General features: G+C 45.3%; 1 protein-coding gene and 1 non-coding gene across 2 annotated transcripts in view; one reads left to right on the top strand and one right to left on the bottom strand.

The window, feature by feature from the left end:
• TAFA5 (TAFA chemokine like family member 5) overlaps positions 1–23194 on the top strand; it is a 202530-nt gene that overhangs the window by 107214 nt on the left and 72122 nt on the right. The window lies entirely within an intron of this gene.
• LOC119937348 lies at positions 15680–15817 on the bottom strand. Its single transcript, XR_005454023.1, has one exon. It is a non-coding gene; the product is annotated as a small nucleolar RNA SNORA7 (small nucleolar RNA).

The raw sequence follows: 23194 nt of genomic DNA, 5'->3' as shown, positions 1-23194 counted from the left end.
AGCCAAACATACCAAAAAAATAAAATAAATAGGATAGAAATGTACAAGTAAAATAAATAAATAAATAAATAGAGTAATAAATATGTACTATTCATTTCATTGAAGAAATGAATGAATGACTGACCCAAGGTCACACAGCAGGGGTGTGGCAGAGCTGGGATTAGAAAACAGGTCTTCTGCCCACCCTTTTCTGTTCTCATTTATCTCATTTGCCCCTCAATTTCTGGGGAAGACAGACTAAAGAGTTCCCCTTTCTTCCTCCGAGATCTGAGGTCCCATAGAGGAACAGTATGACTTTGTTCCCTTTATTCATCCCCTCTTCCAGCCCCACAGCATTTAACGACCATATCTGTAATGTATTTATTCACATTAATGACTTTCTCCCCCTCTAGACTGTAAGCTCATTGTGGGGAGGGAATGTGTCCATTTATTGCTATTTTTTACCCTCCCAAGAGCTGAGTAAAGTCCTCTGCACAGAGTAGGCACTCAATAAATACAATTGAATGAATGATTGAATGTGGTGGCACTGAAGTCAAGAGGACTGAAGAGAAAATGGGACCCTTCTATTGGCAGCCGTGATTTCTTGAGAACTACATTTCCCAGAATCTCCTAGGAATCAGCGCTAATTAGCTGCTTGCGAGGAGACTTTGAAATTCAGGAGAGGGAGTTTTACCTGGTTTTTGAATCTTCCATCCTTGCCTGCTGAGATCATCATCAATCGTATTTATTGAGCGCTTACTATGTGCAGAGCACTGTACTAAGCTGAGATGAAATGTTAGCCTAGTTGAATATCTTACCGGTGTGTTCATGTGTAAGTACATGTATTTCTTCTTAAATATATTTTCTAAGTGCTTAGTCTGGGCTAAGCACTATACTAAGTGCTAATCAGAGCCTTTTCTGTGGCACTAAAGAAGTTTGTACGATTCTAGTGATTGGTAGTTTATCAAAGGCTGAATTACTCGGGGCACGTAGGCATTTGAATCTGGTTTATCTTTCTTTCTCTCCGGGCTCCCTAAATTAAATTTCCGAGTCTAAGATGTGGGTCTCTGGGATATGTCTAGAGTTCCTTGAACTTTATTCAGTTTCCACCCCACCATCACTCTGGCGGAATGGCATCTCCTAAATACCATCTGGCTAGGAACTAGATTTAATCTCTGTGATAATCACGAGCTGAGATGGCTGGGACATGTCTGCCGACTCTGTTGTATTGGACTCTCCAAGCTGCTTCTTATAGTGCTCTACACACAGGAAGTGTTCAATAAATAGCCTAGTGAATAGAGCATGGACCTGGGAATCAGAAGGACCTGGGTTCTAATTCTGGTTCTGCCACTTCATTCATTCATTCATTCATTCATTCATTCAATCGTATTTATTGAGTGCTTACTGTGTGCAGAGCACTGTACTAAGCACTTGGGAATTATAAGTTGGCAACATATAGAGATGGTCCCTACCCAACAATGGGCTCACAGTCTAGAAGGGGGGACACTTGTGACTTTGGGCAAGCCATTTCATGTCTCTGGGCCTCAGTTCCCTCATCTAGGAAATTGGGTATTAATGATGATGCAGCGTGGCTCAGTGGAAAGAGCCCGGGCTTTGGAGTCAGAGGTCACGGGTTCAAATCCCGGCTCCACCAATTGCCTGCTGTGTGACCTTGGGCAAGTCACTTAACTTCTCTGTGCCTCAGTTCCTTCATCTGCAAAATGGGGGTTAACACTGTGAGCCCCCCGTGGGATAACCTGATCACCTTGTAACCTCCCCAGTGCTTAGAACAGTGCTTTGCACATAGTAAATGCTTAATAAATGCCATTACTATTATTTGGGCAAGTCATTTCATGTCTCTGGGCCTCAGTTCCCTCATCTGGAAAATGGGGATTAATGATGACGTAGTGTGGCTCAGTGGAAAGAGCACGGGCTTTGGAATCAGAGGTCATGGGTTCAAACCCCAGATCTGCCAATTGTCAGCTGTGTGACTTTGGTCAAGTCACTTAACTTCTCTGGGCCTCAGTTACCTCATCTGTAAAATGGGGAGTAAGACTGTGAACCCCCTGTGGGACAACCTGATCACCTTGTAACCTCCCCAGCACTTAGAACAGTGCTTTGCACATAGTAAGTGCTTAATAAATGCCATCATTATTTAGTTGTTATTATTATTATTATTAGTATGGTATTTATTAAGCACTTACTATGTGTCATGCACTGTTCTAAACGCTGGGGTAGTTACAAGGTAATCAGGTTGTCTCATATGAAGCTCACAGTCTTAATCCCCATTTTACAGATGAGGTACCTGAGGCACAGAGAAGTTGTGATTTGCCCACAGTCACACAGCCTACAAGCAGCGGAGCTAGGATTAGAACCCTCGACCTCTGACTCCCAAGCCTGGCCACTTTCCATTAAGCCTCGCTGCTGTGAGGCCCATGAGGAACTGGGACTATGTCCAACTTAATTATCTTCTATCTGCCTCAGCACTTAGAACAGTCCCTGACACATAGTGCTTAACAAATACCACAATTATTATTATTATTATTCTATTATTAATAATAATAATAATAAATACCATTCATTGATTGATTCCCATATCCGGCCCCCAAGTTGATGGTTGGAGAAAGAACTTCTCTGGGCCTCAGTTACCTCATCTGTAATAAGGGGATAAAGACTGTGAGCCCCATGTGGGACAGGGACAATGTCCAATCTGATTACCTTGTATCTACACCAGCACTTAGAGGAGTGCTTGGCACATAGTAAGCATGCAACAAATACCGCAATTATTGTTATGATTATGGGGACAGACAGAATGTGTCCCTGAAATCCAAAGAGGGTCCTTGAAGACATCTGCAATGGAGAGCAATCGATGATATTCATCAAGCACTGCGTGCCGAGCACCGTACTGAGAGCTTGGAAGAGTCCAGTTCAACAGAATTGGTAGGACACGTTCCCTGCCCACAACCCAATTACAGTCTAGAGGAGAGCACTTGCTCACTGATTTTCCTTGACAGGAATTAAAATGCTCACATCTGCCGCACACCATCCTTTCCTTGGGCTTCTGGACAGTTTCAGGTGATCAAGCCTCAGTATGCTTGGGAAAGGGAGGTTTGAACCCTTCTGAGCCCTGAAAGGGTTAAAATCTCCAGTCCACAGAGGGGGGGAAGGGAGGTATCCCCCAGCCCAAAGGGGGTCAGCAGGTATGATTCACCACAGGTGACAGAAGTGTGATGGAAAAGATGGAAACAGTGATTAGAGTTCTTAATTAGCAAGCATCCACAGGCTATAAATTAGTGCCAACCGAACTAATTAAAATTGCTTTTATTTGAGAGTGTGACAGGCGGAGAGGACTTTGTCCTCTGAGATGGTCTCAAAGCAAAGAAGAAGAAGAAAAAGGATAATCAAATGCCTTCTTTCCTGCTACTTGATACCTATGGAAAAGATGCAAGGTGTAATTCAACTATGCAAATAGCACCCAATTATAGTGTATCTCTTTTTCTATCAGATGGCTCGTTGGTGAACTTTTCCCTGAGCTGCTTATTTTTAAAGGATCTTATTCAACTTGGAAGATGATATTTTCCCTTTATGATTTTTGCCTGGCGCACTCATGAATCTTTCCTGTTCTATTTATATGGCAATTGAATAGGGGATTTGTCTATTTCTCTTCTAGTTTGGTGCTCCCAGATTACTAATAAATCTCCCCCAACGCTTCTTCCTTGAAATTCTTTTCACAGTCTTGGACTTGATTTTCTCTGAACTTCCATTTTCTCTGCTCTAGACAGCCAGATCTCAGTTATCCATTGCACTGGAAACAGCCTAGTGTGGTTAGTTTAAATCCGCAGTTAATCCAAACACCTCATTAGCTGCAGTCAATTGCTTGATTGGGAGCCATGTGGCCTGGGTGTTGGAGGACCTGGGTTGTAATCAGAGTGCTCTGCCTCTTGCCTGCTGTGTGACTTTGGCCAAGTCATTTTGCTTCTCTGGGCCTCCGTTTCTTCATCTGTAAAATGGGGATTCAATGCCCGTTCCCCTTCCTACTTAGACTGTGACTCCCCCAGTTGAGACAGAAACTGAGTCTCTGATTTGATTATCTTGAATCTACCCCAGTGCTTAGTACAGTGCTTGGCATATGGTAAGCATATAACAAATGACACAATTATTAGTTTTACTATCAATATTATTGAGCACTTACCAGGTGCAGAGCACTGTACTACCTCTTGGGAGAGTACGATCATTGAGTTGGCAGACACGATAATAATAGTTATGGTATTTGTTAAGCGTTTGCTATGTTCCAAACACTGTTTTAAGTGCTGTATCTCTGCCTTCAAGGAATTTACAGTCTAAAGAGGGAGCCCACAGTGAATTGGATGGGAATTTTGGCCCCCTCTTAACTCCCTCCTTAATTATAGGTTTAAAAAAGAAAGAAAGAGACAGTGTATTCTAGTGGTAAGAGCCAGGGCTGGGAGTCCAGAGACCTGGGTTCCTATCCCATTTCCCCTTGAGTCTGCTGTATGATTTTTGAGGCCTTTCCTGACTAAGCCCTCTTTTCCTTTTCTTCAACTCCCTTCTGTGTCATGCTGACTTGCTCCCTTTATTCACCCCCACTTCTAGCCCCACAGCACTTATGTTCATATCTGTCATTTATTTATTTCTATTAATGTTTGTCTCCCTCTCTAGACTGTAAGCTCTGTGTGGGCAGGGAATGTATCTGTTATATTCTTATATGTACTCTCCCCAAGCGCTTAATACGGTGCTCTGCACACAGTAAGAGCTCAGTAAATACCACTGACCGACCACCTGACTGACTAGCAAAGCCCCTTAACTTCTCTGGGCCTCAGTTTCCTCATCTGAAACCTAGGGATTAAATACCCATTCTTCCTTCATCTTAATTGTGAGTCTCAGGTGGGACAGGGGATGTATCTGATCTGATTCCCTGATATGTACCCCAGTGCTCAACAAATATCACTGCTACTCAAAGCTAGGGATCTAGCCATTCAAACAATATATTAATCCACCATTGGACAATGGGTTTGACGATTTCCAAGCGATTAGAAAAGTGCTCTGCACACAGTTAGTGTTTAGTAAATACCACTGTTCAATGACAAGTTCCCAGCCTTGTTTTCCTCCCTTCATGTCATTTTTGGCCTTTCTTAGATGCTTCTTAAAAGTTGTGCAATCAGTACTTATTATTCAGTGCATGGGACTTGAAAGAGATTCTCTCAGGTTCTGGAAATGGTTTTCCGGTTTTGTCAGCTTTCTCTCCTTCTACATTTTGCCTTTCTGGATCCCGCTCTATTGGCTTCCTTCCCCTCTGCTAGAGATCCCAGTTTTCGTACCCCTGCTGATTCTGGTTCTCTGCCCTCCTGGCTACTGGCACTGGTTCTAATTTCTCTCTCACTGAAAAGAGACTAGACTCAGAACTTTTAAAAAACATAACCGATTCCAAATTTGAGCACCGAGAGCTGTGACTTGCATGAATTGCCACAGGGGATATCTGCGTGGACTCGGCAAGTTTTCTATTATTCCTTCTTGGTAGGGAGGAGGAGAGGGAAAGAAAGATGTGCGGGCGGGGATGGAGGGAGGGGATGAGCAGAAGAGAGGAAGGGGAAAGGAAGAGGTGAGGGAGAGGAGGAAGTCAGGGAAGGAGAGAGAATCTATCTTCATGAAATAATTCCTCATCTTAAGTTCTCCAGCCCAGGTTGGGTGAGCCTGTACTTGGAGGAAATTCACCAACCCATTGGCTGCCTAGCGAGTCGGGCCCCACATATCCAGAAGAGACCCAAGCCGATCTTCTGATAATTTTCCAAGCACTTTTGCCTTGGGTCTTCCAGGACTTGGCTCCTGTCCAGTGCGGTCTTTGAATCCTCTAACCATCTAACCATCTTATCCTGTAATCTTGTAACCCTCTATCAATCAATCAATTGTATTTATTGAGCTCTTACTGTGTGCAGAGCACTGTACTAAGCACTTGGGTAGTACAAGTTGGCAACATATAGAGACAGTCCCTACCCAACAGTGGGCTCACAGTCTAGAAGTCTATCCTTCTAACTGCCTGTCTAAACATCAAACCTTCTAACTTTTAAACTTCTAACTTCTAACCTTCTGCCACCTACCCATCTACCATCTATTATCTATCAATCAATCAATCAATCAATCAATCGTATTTATTGAGCGCTTACTATGTGCATAGCACTGTACTAAGCGCTTGGGAAGTACAAATTGGCATCACATAGAGACAGTCCCTACCCAACAGTGGGCTCACAGTCTAAAAGGGGGAGACAGAGAACAAAACCAAACATACCAACAAAATAAAATAAGTAGGATAGAAATGTACAAGTAAAATAAATAAATAAATAAATAAATAGAGTAATAAATATGTACAACCATATATACATATATACAGGTGCTGTGGGGAAGGGAAGGAGGTAAGACGGGGGGATGGAGAGGGGGACGAGGGGGAGAGGAAAGAAGGGGCTCAGTCTGGGAAGGCCTCCTGGAGGAGGTGAGCTCTCAGCAGGGCCTTGAAGGGAGGAAGAGAGCTAGCTTGGCGGATGGGCAGAGGGAGGGCATTCCAGGCCCGGGGGATGACGTGGGCCGGGGGTCGATGGCGGGACAGGCGAGAGCGAGGTACAGTGAGGAGATTAGTGGTGGAGGAGCGGAGGGTGCGGGCTGGGCAGTAGAAGGAGAGAAGGGAGGTGAGGTAGGAGGGGGCGAGGTGATGGAGAGCCTTGAAGCCCAGGGTGAGGAGTTTCTGCCTGATGCGCAGATTGATCGGTAGCCATTGGAGGTTTTTGAGGAGGGGAGTAATATGTCCAGAGCGTTTCTGGACAAAGATAATCCAGGCAGCAGCATGAAGTATGGATTGAAGTGGAGAGAGACACGAGGATGGGAGATCAGAGAGAAGGCTAGTGCAGTAGTCCAGACGGGATAGGATGAGAGCTTGAATGAGCAGGGTAGCAGTTTGGATGGAGAGGAAAGGGCGGATCTTGGCAATGTTGCGGAGCTGAGACCGGCAGGTTTTGGTGACGGCTTGGATGTGAGGGGTGAATGAGAGAGCAGAGTCGAGGATGACACCAAGGTTGTGGGCTTGTGAGACGGGAAGGATGGTAGTGCCGTCAACAGAGATGGGAAAGTCAGGGAGAGGACAAGGTTTGGGAGGGAAGACAAGGAGCTCAGTCTTCGACATGTTGAGCTTTAGGTGGCGGGCGGACATCCAGATGGAGATGTCCTGAAGGCAGGAGGAGATGCGAGCCTGGAGGGAGGGGGAGAGAGCAGGGGCAGAGATGTAGATCTGGGTGTCATCAGCGTAGAGATGATAGTTGAAGCCGTGGGAGCGAATGAGGTCACCAAGGGAGTGAGTGTATATTGAGAACAGAAGGGGACCAAGCACTGAACCTTGGGGAACCCCCACCGTAAGAGGATGGGAGGGGGAGGAGGAGCCTGCAAAAGAGACTGAGAAAGAACGACCGGAGAGATAAGAGGAGAACCAGGAGAGGACGGAGTCTGTGAAGCCAAGGTCAGATAACGTGTGGAGGAGAAGGGGGTGGTCCACAGTGTCAAAGGCAGCTGAGAGGTCGAGGAGGATTAGGACAGAGTATGAGCCGTTGGATTTGGCAAGCAGGAGGTCATTGGTGACCTTTGAGAGCGCAGTTTCCGTGGAATGAAGGGGACGGAAGCCAGACTGGAGGGGGTCGAGGAGAGAGTTGTTGTTGAGGAATTCTAGGCAGCGCGTGTAGACAACTCGTTCAAGGAGTTTGGAAAGGAATGGTAGGAGGGATATGGGACGATAACTAGAAGGTGCGGTGGGGTCAAGAGAGGGTTTTTTTAGGATGGGAGAGACATGGGCATGTTTGAAGGCAGAGGGGAAGGAACCAGTGGAGAGTGAGCGGTTGAAGATGGAAGTTAAGGAGGGGAGAAGGGATGGAGCGAGAGATTTCATAAGATGAGAGGGAATGGGGTCAGAAGCACAGGTGGCCGGAGTAGCACTTGAGAGGAGGGAGGAGAGTTCCTCTGAGGATACCGCTGGGAAGGATGGGAGAGTAGCAGAGAGTGTTGAGAGCCGGGGGGTTGGAGAAAGGGGGGAAGAGACTTTGGGGAGGTCGGACCTGATGGATTTAAGTTTGTTAATGAAGTAGGAGGCCAGATCGTTGGGGGTGAGGGAAGGAGGAGGGGGAGGAACTGGGGGCCTGAGAAGGGAGTTGAATGTACAGAAGAGCTGGCGGGGGTGATGGGCATGGGTGTCAATAAGGGAGGAGAAATAGTTTTGTCTGGCAGAAGAGAGGGCTGAGTTAAGGCAGGAAAGGATAAACTTGAAGTGAACGAGGTTGGCATGGTGTTTAGACTTTCGCCAGCAGCGTTCGGCAGCTCGAGCATAAGAGCGAAGGAGGCGGACAGTGGCAGTGATCCAGGGCTGTGGGTTAGTGGTGCGAGAGCGGCGAAGGGAAAGGGGAGCGAGCGAGTCTAGCTGAGTAGAAAGGGTAGAGTTGAGAGCAGTAATCTGATCATTAATCTAATCTGATCTACCCATCCAACTGTCTAACCTCTAACCTTCCAACTTCCAACCTCCAACACTCAAACCTCTCTTTGGGGCCCTCCAAGGTGGTGATCTGTTGGGGATGTTGGGAGGTGGGAAGGAGAAAAAAAAGGGGTGTGTGTGTGTGTTCATCCGTCCATCTGTCTGTTCGTCCCTGGTGCTCAGGTTCCCCTGGTGATGATGGTGGTGGGAGAGGGGGAATCCTGCATATAATAATAATGGCATTTGTTAAGTGCTTATAATAATAATAATAATAATAATAATAATAGCATTTATTAAGCACTTACTATGTGCAAAGCACTGTTCTAAGCACTGGAGAGGATACAAGGTGATCAGGTTGTCCCACTTGGGGTTCACAGTCTTAATCCCCAATTTACAGATGAGGTAACTGAGGCCCAGAGAAGTTAAGTGACTTGCCCAAAGTCACACAGCTGACAAGTGGTGGGGCCGGGATTTGAACCCATGACCTCTGACTCCAAAGCCCGTGCTCTTTCCACTGAGCCACGAACAATTCCCAACAGGTAGTGCTAGGCATGGAATTGAATAATAATGATGATAATAATAATGCTAATAATGAGAGTGTGTAGGTTGTTCCCATCAGCTGTGATGGGGAAACTCTTGGGCTTTGTCCAATCCTGACTTGAACAGGTATTGAAGTTCAGTGTAGACAGCTAGCTGTATGTTAGACTGTACTCTCCTCCCCTTGAGGGCAGGTACTGTGTCTAAAAACTCCATCGTACTCTCCCAAATGCTCAGTACAGTGCTCTGCACACAGTAGACTATGAGCTCCTTGAAGGCTGGGATCATGTCTATTAAATCTATTAAATTTAATATAAATTTATTAAAGAGAAGCAGCGTGACTCAGTGGAAAGAGCCTGGGCTTTGAAGTCAGAGGTCATGGGTTCAAAACCCGGCTCCACCACTTGTCAGCTGTGTGACTTTGGGCAAGTCACTTAACTTCTCTGGGCCTCAGTTACCTCATCTGTAAAATGGGGATTAAGACTGTGAGCCCTCTGTGAGACAACCTGATCACCTTGTAACCTCCTCAGTGCTTAGAACAGTGCTTGGCACATAGTAAGTTCTTAATAAATGCCATCAAAGAAAAATATATATATATATGTATATATATATATATATATATATATATATATATATATATATATATATATATATATATATAACTATATTCCTCTCACAACTGCTCAGTACAGTTTTCTGCACAAAGTAGACTATAAAGCTCTTTGAAGGCAGGGATCATTCATTCAATCACATTTATTGAGTGCTTACTCTGTGCAGAGTATTGTACTAAGCACTTGGGGGTGTATAATACAGCAATAAAGAGACACATTCCCCTCTCACAATGAGTTTACCAACTCTGTAATATCCCAAGTACTCAGTAAGTGCTCTGCACACAGTAAGCACCCAGTAGATACCACTAATGGCTGGTTGGACATGGCTCCTCTGGCCCATTGTGAAAATTTCTCCCCTGTCGCTGACCGATCAGAGCTGGATCCCTTTGACATCAGATTTTGTGTGGAGAGGAGTTGTCATTAGTTTAACATTTTATTACACTTCATTAGCTGAAGACAAGCTGTTAAATACTTTAATTTTCCTAGTCGCAAGTTATCTTGGCATGATTCTAATAATTGGGAAAAAAAAACCCAACAAATACATTTCATGTTTCAAGCTTTACGATCGCAGACTTCCTGTGTGTAATTTTCAAGGAATCAAGGGTTATTAAATCCAAGAATTGAGTGCCTCCTGTGGGTATTGTCAATCCATCAATCCGTTGTATTTACCAAGTGCTTACTGTGTACAGGGAAAACAGGGTACTAAACACTTGGGAGAATAAATGCAACATTGTTGATAGAGGTGATCCCTGCCTACAAGGAGCTTACAGTCTACAGGGTGATATTTCATTTGAGTTTACTGTAAGCTCATTGTGGGCAGAAAATTCGGCTATTGTGTTATACTTCCCTAAATGGTTAGTTCAGTGTTCAGCACAGAGTAAGCATTCAAACCGCAGTCCCCTGGGGGTGCCCAGTGGAGAAGTGATTTGCCCAAGGTCACATGGCAGACAAGTGGCAGAGCCAGGATGAATAATAATAATTATGGTACTTGTTAAGCTCTCATTATGTGCCAAGCACTAGAGCTCATGACTTTCTGAGTCCCAGCCCCGGGCTCTATCCACTACGCCAAGGGCTAGTCAGTGACTATCCATATCAAGTGTCTACTACAGTGATCTGCACAGAGTAAATGCTCAGTAGATAGCATTGGTTGATTTGTGATCCCTATCCTTGGCACCAGACTCCCTGGATCTGCCAATGCTGGCTATTTTTTTAATTTTTTTTTCATTTAAATGGTATTTGTTAAGTGCTTACTTTGTGTCACTCATTGTGTTAAGCACTGAGGTAGATACAAGTTAATTGGTTAGACACAGTCCCTGTCCCACAAAGGGCTTATAGTCATAATCCCCATTTTACAGATGAGGGAACAGAGGCCCAGAAGAGTCAGAGGAGGTGATCCCTGCCTTCAAGGAACTTAGTCTACTGGGTACAGAGCACTGTACTGAGCATTTGGACGTATCCAATCGAGTTAGTAGACATGATTTATCCCCTCAGGAGCTTACAGTCTACTGCTTGCAAAGCACTGTACTGAACACTTGGGAAAGTCCAATACAATACAGTCCAATAGAAGCAGCGTGCCTTAGTGGAAAGATCCCAGGCTTGGGAGTCAGAGGTTCTAATCCTGGCTCCACCACTTGTCAGCTGTGTGACTTTGGGCAACTCACTTCACGTCTCTGTGCCTCAGTTACCTCATCTGTAAAATGGGGATTTAGACTGAGCCCCACGTGGGACAACCTGATAACCTTGTATCTATCCCAGTGCTTAGAACAGTGCTTGGCACATAGTAAGCACTTAATAAGTATCATCATCATCATTATTATTATTTACAATAGAGTCGGTAGATGTGACTCCTGCCCTCAAGGAACTTACCCTCTAGTGAGTTAGCTTCAAAGCTGAAAGTCAGAGAAGCTGCGTTCTAGTCCCAGCTTCTCCACCTGTCTGCTGTGGGACCTTGGGCAAGTCAGTTAACTTCTGTGGGCCTCAGTTTCCTTATCTGTAAAATGGGGATCCACTGACTTCTCTGCCTCACTTGCCTCATCTGCAGAGTTCAGATTGAGACTGAGACAGGGAATGTGTCCAACCTGTTTAGTTTGCATCTACTTTATCGAAGGCCAGTCTCCTCCAAGAGGCCTTCCCTGACTAAGCCCCCCTTTCCTCTTCTCCCACTCCCTTCTGCATCTCCCTGACTTGCTCCCTTTATTCATCCCCCCTCCAGGCCCCACAACACTTGTGTACGCATCTGTAATTTATTTCTACTACTATCTCTCTCCTGCCCTTTAGACTGTAGGGAATGTGGGTGTGAATGTGTCATTTTATTGTTGTATTGTACTATCCCAAGTGCTTAGTACAGTGCTCTGCACACAGTAAGCGCTCAGTAAATATGATCGAACAAATGAATGAATGAATGACTGTTCTCCCTCCTGCATAGGCTGTGAGCCCCACGTGGGACAGGGACTGTGTCCATCCTGATTAAACTATCTATCCCAGGCCTCAGTACAGTGCTTGACACATAGAAAGTGCTTAACATATACCATAATAATAAAAATTTGTCTTGCAACCTGAATCTTTCTTCATGAGCTTCTAATAATAATAATAACAATAATAAAGTAAGCTGCCATTGTGTAGGGCAAGGTCTTGTTCATTCATTTCATAAAATCTTATTTATTGAGTGCTTACTGTATACAAAGCACTGTATTAAGCACTTGTTGCTTAACTGTGATGATGAGCTGCGATGATGATGAATGGTCTGGAGCTCACCCTGGCCCAGCTATAGCATCTTCCTGCACTAGATAAAGTTCCTGCCATTATTTCTGAGGGAAATAATAAAAATAATCATTTTAAAAATTGCAGTATTTAAGTGGTTACTAGGTGTCCAGCACTGTTCTAAAAACCCTGGAGAAGATACAAGATAATCTGGTCCCTTGAACGGGTGTTGAATCCTCATTTTCCAGAAGAGATAACTGAATCCCAGAGAAGGGAAGTGACTTGTCCAAGATCACACAACAGATTAGGGACGGAGGCGGGATTAGAATCCAGGTCCTCTGACTCCCAAGCCCGGGCTCTTTTGTGTTTTGTGGCAGGACTGGGGGGACGTGGCGGGGAGAACAGACAACGTCTTGGGACGGCGAAGGCCAGTTTTGATTTCTGCATCCCACCGCACCCATTTCCAGAACCGTATGCGGCAGTATGGATGCAATTAGGGGAATGAGATGTGAAACATTAAGGACGATTGAATCCACGCTGTTGTCATTAAGCGCTCGGCTCCCTTCAGAAGCAGGAACATAAATGGTTATAGAACATTCGAGCGAGCCATCCCGAGGAACAGGAAGAGTGCGGGTCTTAAGATATGCAGGCTACCTTTTCACATGTGAAATGGCGGTCTCTAATCATCCCCCGGAAAACCATTTTCCTTGTAAATGCACGCAGATTGCTCAAGAGAGAAAAACAACCTGCTTTTGCAGGCTACGGTTCATTTCCGAGCTTCGGAAATGCAGATAACTCTCTCAACCAAGTGCCGTAAAGTCTTTTGACCTCACTCTGTTGTGACTGGTTATGTTTCTTCTGGTTTGGCTTTAAGGCTGGATGTCTAGCTCATCTGTGGAGACACGACAGTTGTCTCTTCTTTTATTATGGTATTCGTTTAGCACTTAGTATGCAATGAGCACTGTTCTAAGTGCTGGAGTAGATCCAAGTTAATCAGGTGGGATGCAATCCTTGTCCCAAATCGGGCTCACAGTCTGAGTCAGAGGGCGAATAGGTTTTGAACCCCCATTTTATAGGTGAAGGGAACTGAGGCACAGGGAAGTGAAGTGACTTGCCCAAGATCACATGGCAGACAAGTGATGGAGGTGGGATTTGAACCCGGGTCCTTTGGCTGCCAGGCCTGGGCTCTTTCCACTAGACTATGCTGTTTCCCAATTTTTCTCATGAAAATCCTGATTTGTCCAAAGAACAAAATTGGCTTGGAAGAATTGATCAATAATAATAATAATAATAATGATGGCATTTATTAAGCGCTTACTATGTGCAAAGCACTGTTCTAAGCCCTGGGGGGATATAAGGTGATCAGGTTGTTCCACAAGGGGCTCACAGTCAATCCCCATTTTACAGATGAGGGAACTGAGGCACAGAGAAGTTAAGTGATTTGCCCAAAGTCACACAGCTGACAGTTGGCAGAGCTGGGATTTGAACCCATGGCCACTGACTCCAAAGCCCGGGCTCTTTTCCAATGAGCCGCGCTGCTTCTCCGATCTGCTTCAATCATTGGTAATTATCGAGTGTAGTTCATTGAGAGGGTGAAACGGAAGGAAGACATTTACTGCTTTCTGCCTCTTGGGAGTTTACATTCTAAAGGATGGGGACAGACCAAAATTATTTACAAACCCCTTGATTCAGGAAGAAAACTAAGATCACCACAAAAGGGAAAACAAGTAGAGCAGGAGAAAAGGCACCCGGAATCTGGATTTTTGACAATGATGAGGTCGACAGCTATGGGAAAGTTCAAACCCATCACCGGCATTGATCGAGTGCCTACTGAGTGCAGAACATTGTGCTAAGCACTTGTGAAAACATGCCTTTTGCGTCAACTCTTCTCCCATTGAAGTCCTCCAAGATCGGTCTTGTGTCATCATCCTTCTGCATGTTCCTCAAGCACCTGGCAGCTAGTGATCGCTCAACCGAGAGCTCTGATGGTATTAATTAATGAATTAATGGTGGCATTTTATAAGCGCTTACTATGTGTCAAGCACTGTTCTAAGCGCTGGGGTAGACACAAGCGAATCAGGTTGGACACGGTCCCCGTCTCAGATTGGGCTCCCACTCTTAATCCCCATTTTACAAATGAGGGAACTGTGGCCCAGAGAAGGAAAGCGACTTGCCCAAGGTCACACAACAGACAAGTGGCACAGTCAAGATTAGAACCCGGCTCCTTCTGACTCCCAAGCCCATCGGTCCACCAACGGGCCAAGGAAACCCAGTTAATTTTGCTATTGAGAATCTGGATCTTATTTTTAATCTCCGACATTTTCGGCTACCATCCACCACTCTTGGGAAAAGGATTCACATCATCAGTTTTTCCACCGAGGCTTGTAGTTTTCAGGATAACACGAGTTGACGTTTTGGCTCTGCTCCCAATTTTCTGGGAACCCTTTTCTTTGCTGTTTAATTAGTTGTGATGGCTTCTTGGCCAAAGATTCTTATCACTGGCTTTTGTCTTTCCTCTTGAAGGAAGAAGGGCTAGATGTAGCTACAAAGGAGAGAGGTTTCTTTATCTCAAGGAGATAAAGGTTCTATGTCCTTTCTATTGTCTGAATGTGGTTTTCTGTCTCCTAAGTGGATCTGATGGAGATATAAGGAATTTGCATTTTTCCTGCGGCTTAGGAAGCGTCTGAGGTATTGATCTGTCCCGTCCCCTCGTGGTTCACCTTAAATTAATTTTTGATTTGATCTCTCAGTGTAAATTTGTGTTTGTCATCAACTCATGACAGGGAGAGTTGCATTAACCATCTAATTAAATGTTGAGTAGGTGAGGATAATGAATGGTGCTTTATTACTGAGGGTAATCAGGAGTTCGGAAGAAATTTCCAGGAATCAGCAGTTTTCTCTAGAAGAGGGAGATGGATGTTGAGATGGAATAAGAAGGGGTGCGTTCTTAAAGAAGCTGCATGGCTTAGTGGAAAGGGCATGGAGCTGGGAGTCAGGAGCCGTGGGTTCTAATTCTGACTCCAGGACTTGTGGTTTTATGCCATTGAGTCGTGTCCGACCCATAGCAATGTCATAGACACATCATCAATCGTATTTATTGAGCGCTTACTGTGTGCAGAGCACTATACTAAGCGCTTGGGAAGTACAAGTTGGCAACATATAGACACATCTCTTCCAGAATGCCCCACTTCCATCTGCATTCGTTCTGGTAGAGGATCCATACAGTTTTCTGGTAAAAATCCGGAAGCGGTTTACCATTGCCTCTTTCCGCGCAGTAAATGAGTTTTCGCCCTCAACTCTCTCGCATGCTGCTGCTGCCCAACGCGGGTGAGTTTTGACTTGTAGCAGATTGCCTTCCACTCGCTAGCCACTGCCCAAGGTAGGAATGGAATGGATAGGCCTCTGCTTCACTCTCCCTCCCGTAGTCGAAACTGGTAGAGAACTGGAAACGCTCCAGGTCCGACCCTGAGAGGGACTTCACAACTTACCCTCTGTTTGATCTCTGATTAAAATGGTAATCTTGTCCATATCTCAGTTTCCTCATCCATAAAATGATGGATCAATCCCCCTATGGTGAGCCCAGTGTGGGACTCTCTGATCCAAATACCTTGTCTTCCCCAGCACTTGGCACATAGTAACAATAATAATAATAATAATGGCATTTATTAAGCGCTTACTATGTGCAAAGCACTGTTCTGAGCGCTGGGGAGGTTACAAGGTGATCAGGTTGTCCCACGGGGGGCTCACAGTCTTAATCCCCATTTTACAGATGAGGTAACTGAGGCCCAGAGAAGTGAAGTGACTTGCCCAAAGTCACACAGCTGGTAATTGGCAGAGCCAGGATTTGAACCCATGACCTCTGACTCCAAAGCCCGTGCTCTTTCCACTGAGCCACGCTGCTTCTGTAGTAGGCTAACTTGGTGCCAGGCACTGAACTAAGCGCTGGGGCAGGTACAAGTCTCAAAAGGGGCTCATAGTCTTCATGCCCATTTTACAGATGAGGGAACTGAGGCACAGAGAAGTGAAGTGATTTGCCCAAGGTCACACAGCATTGTTCTGTTTTCCCTGAGATTTGCCAAGCTCTCCGAACAACTTCAGAGAGCCCTGCGATCCATTTGACTGGAACCTCGTTGTGGACAGAAAACGTACATACAGACTCTTTTATAGTGTACTCTCCTACCCACTTAGTACAGTGCTCTATACAAGTAAGCGCTCAGTAGATACCATTGATTGGACTTAGGCCACCTCCTTTTCCCAGAGTACCCTGCAATTTCTTTGACTGTAAGCTCGTTGTGAGCAGGGACTATGTTTACCAACTCTGTTACAGTCTTCTCTCCCAAGCGCTTAGTACAGGGCTCTGCACACTGTAAGCGCTCAATAAATACCATTGATTGGTCTTAGGCCACTGCCTTTTCCCAGAAGCCCTGTGATTTCTTAGACTGTAAACTCACTGAAGGCAGGGAACGTGTTTACCAACTCTCTCATAGTTCATTCATTCAATCCTATTTGTTGAGCGCTTACTGTGTGCAGAGAACTCTACTGCTTGGGAAGTACAATTCAGCAACAGAGACAATCCCTGCCCACAACGGGCTCACAGTCTAGAAGGGTGGAGACAGACATCAAAACAAGTAAACAGGCATCAATAGCATCAATATAAATAAATAGAATTATAGATGTATATACACATCAAAACAAGTAAACAGGCATTAATATAAACGAATAGAATTATAAATATGTACATATATGTACAAGTGCTGAGGGATGGTGAGGGGTAGAGCAAAGGGAGAAAGTTGGGGGTGATGGGGGGTATGGGGGAAGGAGAGATAGTAGTGTCCACAGTGTTCTCTCCCAAGTGCTTAGTACTCTGCTGCAAACACAGGAAGCTCTCAATAAATGTGATTGATTGATTAATTGATTCCCAGGCACGTGGCCACTCTATCCTTATCCTGAAAGCCTGGGGGTCCTTTCTTTCCTCCATTCTCCCTACCCCTGACCCCCACCCCCCCGTACACCCTTGGGGAGGCCCGAGGGTAGAGTTAACCTTCTCTTACCGGTGTCCCAGACGGCACATAAAACCCAGGGAAATTCCCAGCCTCCTGGTTCTGAGTTAGACCAGGAAATAACAGGGGTTGGTGGGGAAGTGTTGGGGGCTTGCTGGTTTCAGGCAATCACAAGTAGCAGCGGGTGGGAAGGGAATCCATCTCTTCCCAGCAGGGAAGAAATCATGCCACTTCTGTTCCCACAGGATGATATGCAAGGGCCCCGTTTTCAGAAGGATCCATGGATGAGCAGTCTGCCCCGGCTGCAAGAGGGAAAATCAAGTGCGAGGCCACTTATCTGCTGTGTGACCTTGGGCAAGCCACTTCACTTCTCTGTGCCTTGGGTATCTCATCTGGAAAATGGGGATTAAGATTGTGAGCCCCACAAGGGACTACCTCATTACCTTGTGTCTACACCAGTTCTTAGAATTGTGCTTGGCGCATAGTAAGTGCTTATTATTATTACTATTTGTCTAGTTTTATACTGGACAGTCTCTGGTTTTCTGTCAGCTATCGATATGGCTCTGGACCAGCTCTGCATTACTGTACTCTCCCAACCGCTTAGTACAGTGTTCTGCACATAGGAAGCACTCAATAAATGTGATTAATTGGGTAGACACATTTGTCCTTAAATCAATAATATTTATTGAACACTAATGGGAGACAGTCGAGGGTGGGGACTCACTTTACTGCGTGGAAGGAGGTGATGGTAAACCACTTCCAAATTTTGACCAAGAAAACTCTCTGGATCCACTACCAGAATGATTGTAAATGGAGGTGGGGCATTCTGGGAGAGATGTGTCCGTGGCATCGCTATGAGTCGGAGACGATTCGACAGAATAAGACAAAACAAGACAAAATGCCGTGCAGAGAATCGTTCCAGGCACTTGGGATGTAATAGTAATATGATAGTAATAATAATAATAAATGATAAATGTGGTATTTCTTAAGCACTTTCCATGTGTCAAGCACTGGGGTAGATACAAGTAGCATGGGGTAGATAAACCACGTGGCTCAGGGTAAAGAGCACAGGCTTTGCAGTTAGAGGTCATGGGTTGAAATCCCGGCTCCGCCAACTGTCAGCTGTGTGACTTTGGGCAAGGCACTTAACTTCTCTGGGCCTCAGTTCCCTCATCTGTTAAATGGGGATTAAGACTGTGAGCCCCCTGTGGGACAACCTGATCACCTTGTAACCTCCCCAGCGCTTAGAACAGTGCTTTGCACATAATAAGAGCTTAATAAATGCCATAATTATTATTATTATTATCATTATCAACAGATCTCATATAGGGCTCCAGTCCAAGTAGGAGGGAGAATGGGGATAGAATTTCCATTTTACAGATGAGGTAATTGAGGTACAGAGAAGTGAAATGACTTGGCCAGGGTCACACAGCAGGAAGGGTGGAGCCGGGATTAGAATCCAGGTCCTCCGACTCCAAAGCCCGGGCTCTTTCCACTGGGCCATGCTACTTTTCTACCTTGAATTGGTAGAGGACTTTCATTTCTCTGAGCAGCACTTCCCAGTGTGGGAGAGTGCTTTGGGAGTCCTTGAGGAAAGGGAATATGACTGTTATATTGTTGTGTTGTACTCTCCTAAGCACTTAGTACAGTGCTCTGCACACAGTAAGCACTCAGTAAATAGTGTTGATTGATTGATGGCCCAGCTAAGCACCATGGCCTAGTGGGCAAGAGCACAGGCCTGGGAGTTTGAGGACCTGGGTTCTAATCATGGCTCCACCACTTGTCTGCTCAGTTGCCTTGGGCAAGTCACTTACCTTCCTCTGTGTCTCAGTTACCTCATCAGGAAAATGGGAATAACACTGTGATCTCTAAGTGGAGACTGTAAGCTTGTTGTGGTCAGGGACTGTGTCTGTTTGTTGTTATCTTGTACTCTCCCACACACTTAGTACAGTGCCCTGCACACAGCAAACAGTCAATAAATGCGCCTGAATGAACACGGACCATGTCCAACCTGATTAGCTTGTATCTACCCCAGTGCTTAGTATGGTGCCTGGCGCATAGTAAGCGCCTAACACATACTATTAAAAAAGAAAAAGGGAAGGATGAGACTTGAGGGGGGTCTCACCATCCTGCATTGGTTCTCATGGCAACTTTGGGTCCCGTGGGTACAGTCCATTCCTTTCCAAGAGACGTCGTGAGCCCTTCAATTCCCTGTTTCATATTTCTTTCCAGGAAAAGTTACCCCCACTGAAAACAGTCAGCCCCTGCCAGTTTCTCTTTTTCCAGGAAATACAAAAAGAGGCAGTTTGAATGTTTGCCAACCCGAATTAACGTGGCTTATTCCACAAGGGTGAGTAAGCAAAATTAATTAGCAAAAATAATCAGACCGAGTTCCCTAGGCTTTTAAAGCCAGTGCTTAGAAACACTACCCTAAAGTCTGCCATTTCATCGGGGACACCAGAGCGGAAAAGCACTTCAGACACTAAAGATGAAAGAAAGAGTGCGCTCATGGTAACCAGACGCTCCTTTGAAAGAGTGCAGGTTTCTTGTTGTGTACTAATGAACAAAAACTCACTTCTCTTGTCTGCCTCAGCAGATTTCCTCCACAACTAGAATGAACAGCTCATTAAAAAAAAACACACACACAACAATGATATTGATGGTATTTGTTAAGTGCTTACGATGTGCCAAATATTGTTCCAAGTGCTGGGGGAGATACAGTCTCTAGACTGTAAGCTCCTTGTGGGCTGGGAATGTGAGTGTGTCTACATATCACTGTATTGTACTCTCTGAAGTGCTTAGTACAGTACTCTGCACAGAGTAAGCGCTCAATAAATTCCATTGAATGAATACAAGATCATCAGTTTGGACACAGTCCCTGTCCCACATGGGGCTCACACTCTTAATCCCCATTTTACAGATGAGGTAACTGAGGCCCAGAGAAGCTAAGTGATATGTCCAAAGCCACACAGCAGACAAGTGGTGGAGCCGGGATTAGAACCCAGGTTCTTCTGTCTCCTAAGCCCAGGCTCTATCCACTCAGCCATGCTGCTTTTTTTTCTACCCCAAAAATTGTGCAATTAAACAGTCCATTATGATCCTAAAGGGCTTAATGAAATTCAGCATTCAACATTTCATATAATAATCTAATAATAGTATGTTTGGTTTTGTTCTCTGTCTCCCCCTTTTAGACCGTGAGCCCACTGTTGGGTAGGGACTGTCTCTATATGTTGCCAACTTGTACTTCCCAAGCGCTTAGTACGGTGCTCTGCACACAGTAAGCGCTCAATAAATACGATTGATGATGATGATGATAATCAAATATCAGAAAATTTAGGAAGACTCCTATATTGTAATAGCGGCTTGTAACACGGAAGAAATTATTTGTCCAGTAAGAGTAGAAGCTTCTCGGTAGAAGAGAGGCTTCTCCATTGCTTTGTTAATCTGAATTTTCAAAGTGTTTGGTGTGGTGGACCAAACCAAATGGGGCCTTTACTAAACGCTGTTGGTTTCCCAGCTTCTGAAAAGAGCCAGTGCCTGGGAGCCAGAAACCTGGGTTCTAGTCCCGGCTCTGCCCCTTGTCTGCTGTGTGACCTTGGGCAAATCATTTCATTTCTCCGGGCCTCAGTTACTTCATCTGTAAAATGGGGTTAAAGACTGTGAGCCCCATGTGGGACAGGTGCTTAGTATAGTGCTTGGCACATAGTAAGCGCTAAACAAAAGCACAGTTATTATTATTGCTACTTCACTTTTCTGTGCCTTAGCTTCCTCCTCTGTAAAATGGTACTCATCAAGTGCTTACTAAGTTCCAGGCACTGTACTAAGCACTGGAATAGATAAAAGATAATCAGGTTGGACACAGTCCCTGTCCCACATGGAGCCCCCAGTCTTAATCCCCATTTTACATGTGAGGTAACTGAGTTCCAGAGAAGCACAGTGATTTGCCCAAGGTCACACAGCAGACCAGCGGCAGAGCCAGGATTAGAACCCAACTCTTCTGACTCCGAGGCCCGGGCTCTTTCCACTAGGCCACACTGCTTCTCCAACAGGGTGTTGAAGCCAGGGGTGGAGGGAGATTATATATGGGGAGTGGTCAGATAAACAATGGCAATTATCAGTAATGGTAATTATCACCATGGTAATTTGCATGTAGAGTGTAGGAAATGCCCTAATTTGCACCAACAAAAATCAAGCTGTCTTTAAGTTTACCAGGAGAATTGTATTTTCAGCAATCTTTCTTTGGATTTTTTTTTTTTTTTGACCAGCAAGTACCTTATTTCTGCCAGGGTGGGGGATTATTAGTCATTTGTTTCAGGATTACTTACGAAAATGCAGGGCTTCTGTTCATTAGATGTTCCCTTCAGCTCGTGTCATGTCCAGCAGTTTCAATAAATCATATTTATTGAACACATACTGTGTGCAGTGCACTGTACTAAGCGCTTGGAAGCCTATGATATAGCATAGTTGATAATAATGTTGGTATTTGATAAGTGCTTACTATGTGCAAAGCACTGTTCTAAGCTCAGGGGGGGTTACAAGGTGAACAGGTTGTCCCACCTGGGGCTTAAGGCTTCATCCCCATTTTAAAGATGAGGTAACTGAGGCACGGAGAAGTGATGTGACTTGCCCAAGGTCACACAGCAGACTAGTGGCAGAGCCAGGATTAGAACCCATGACCTCTGACTCCCAAGCCTGGGCACTTTCCACTGGGCCATGCTGCAGATGTGTTCCCTGCCAACTACTACCTTAGAGTCTAGAGAGTGAAACAGATAATAGCATAATTAAATAAGTGGACCTCAAAATGCAGCGAGTATAGCTTAAATTCCTTTCCTTTTGGGTGTCCGTCCTGGTGGGAATGAAAGAGGAAACTTTGGGAATTTCAGCCGAGACTCATATTTAAAGAGTCTAGACCGCCCCCCCCCCCCCCCCCCCCCCCCAACCCCCTCCACGAACATGTTGAATTCTGGACTCAAGAATCTACAATTCTTTTCTGACAGAAATCATTTTGGGTCTCCCCTCTGCCTGTCGGAATTGAATTGGTGATTTTTTTCTGACTGCATTGAAGCGGTGTCTCTGGCCTGTGAGGCAGAGTTGGGAGTTGAATCAGAAGGATTCAGAAAGCCCCCAGCTCTCTCTCCCCTGATTCCCACCCGCAACATTCACCCCTGACATTTTTCCTCAAGCATCTCAAAACCTCTTCAAGGCATTCATTCATTCATTCATTCATTCAATTGTATTTATTGAGCGCTTATTGTGTGCAGAGTACTATACTAAGCACGCGGGAGAGTACAATACAATAATAAACAGATGCATTCCCTGCCCAGAACTAGCTCACAGTATAGATGGGAGAGATGGACATCAAAACAAATAAATAAAATCACACATATGTACATGGGTGTTGTGGAGCTGGGAGGGGGGAAGAGCAAAGAGAGCAGTTCAAGGTGACGCAGAAAGGAGAGGGAGAAGAGGAGAGAGGGGGCTTTGGGAAGGCCTCTTGGAAGAGATGGGCCTTCAGTAAGGCTTTGGAGTCTGGGAGACTAATTGTCCTTCGGATTTGAGGAGGGAGGGCATTCCAGGCCAGAGGCAGGACGTGGGCAAGGGGTCAGCGGTGAGATAGACAAGATCGATGGCTGGGTTGTTAAGGAGAGTAGCAAGGTGAGGTAGCAGGGGTCAAGGTGGTGGACTGTTTTAAAGCCAGTGGTGAGAAGTTTTTGTTTGATGCAGAGGTGGATGGGCAACCACTGGAGTTTCCTGAGGAGTGGGGTGATGGGCTCTGAATGTTTCTGTAGAAAAATGATCTTGGCAGCAGAGCGAAGTGTGAACTGGAGTTGGGAGAGACAGGAAGCTGGGAG

This window comes from Tachyglossus aculeatus, chromosome 14, assembly GCF_015852505.1.
Source record: "Tachyglossus aculeatus isolate mTacAcu1 chromosome 14, mTacAcu1.pri, whole genome shotgun sequence".
In the NCBI taxonomy this organism is placed as follows: Eukaryota; Metazoa; Chordata; class Mammalia; order Monotremata; family Tachyglossidae; genus Tachyglossus; species Tachyglossus aculeatus.
The sequence above is the reverse complement of the archived record's forward strand: the minus strand, read 5'-3'. Positions and strand labels throughout refer to the sequence as shown.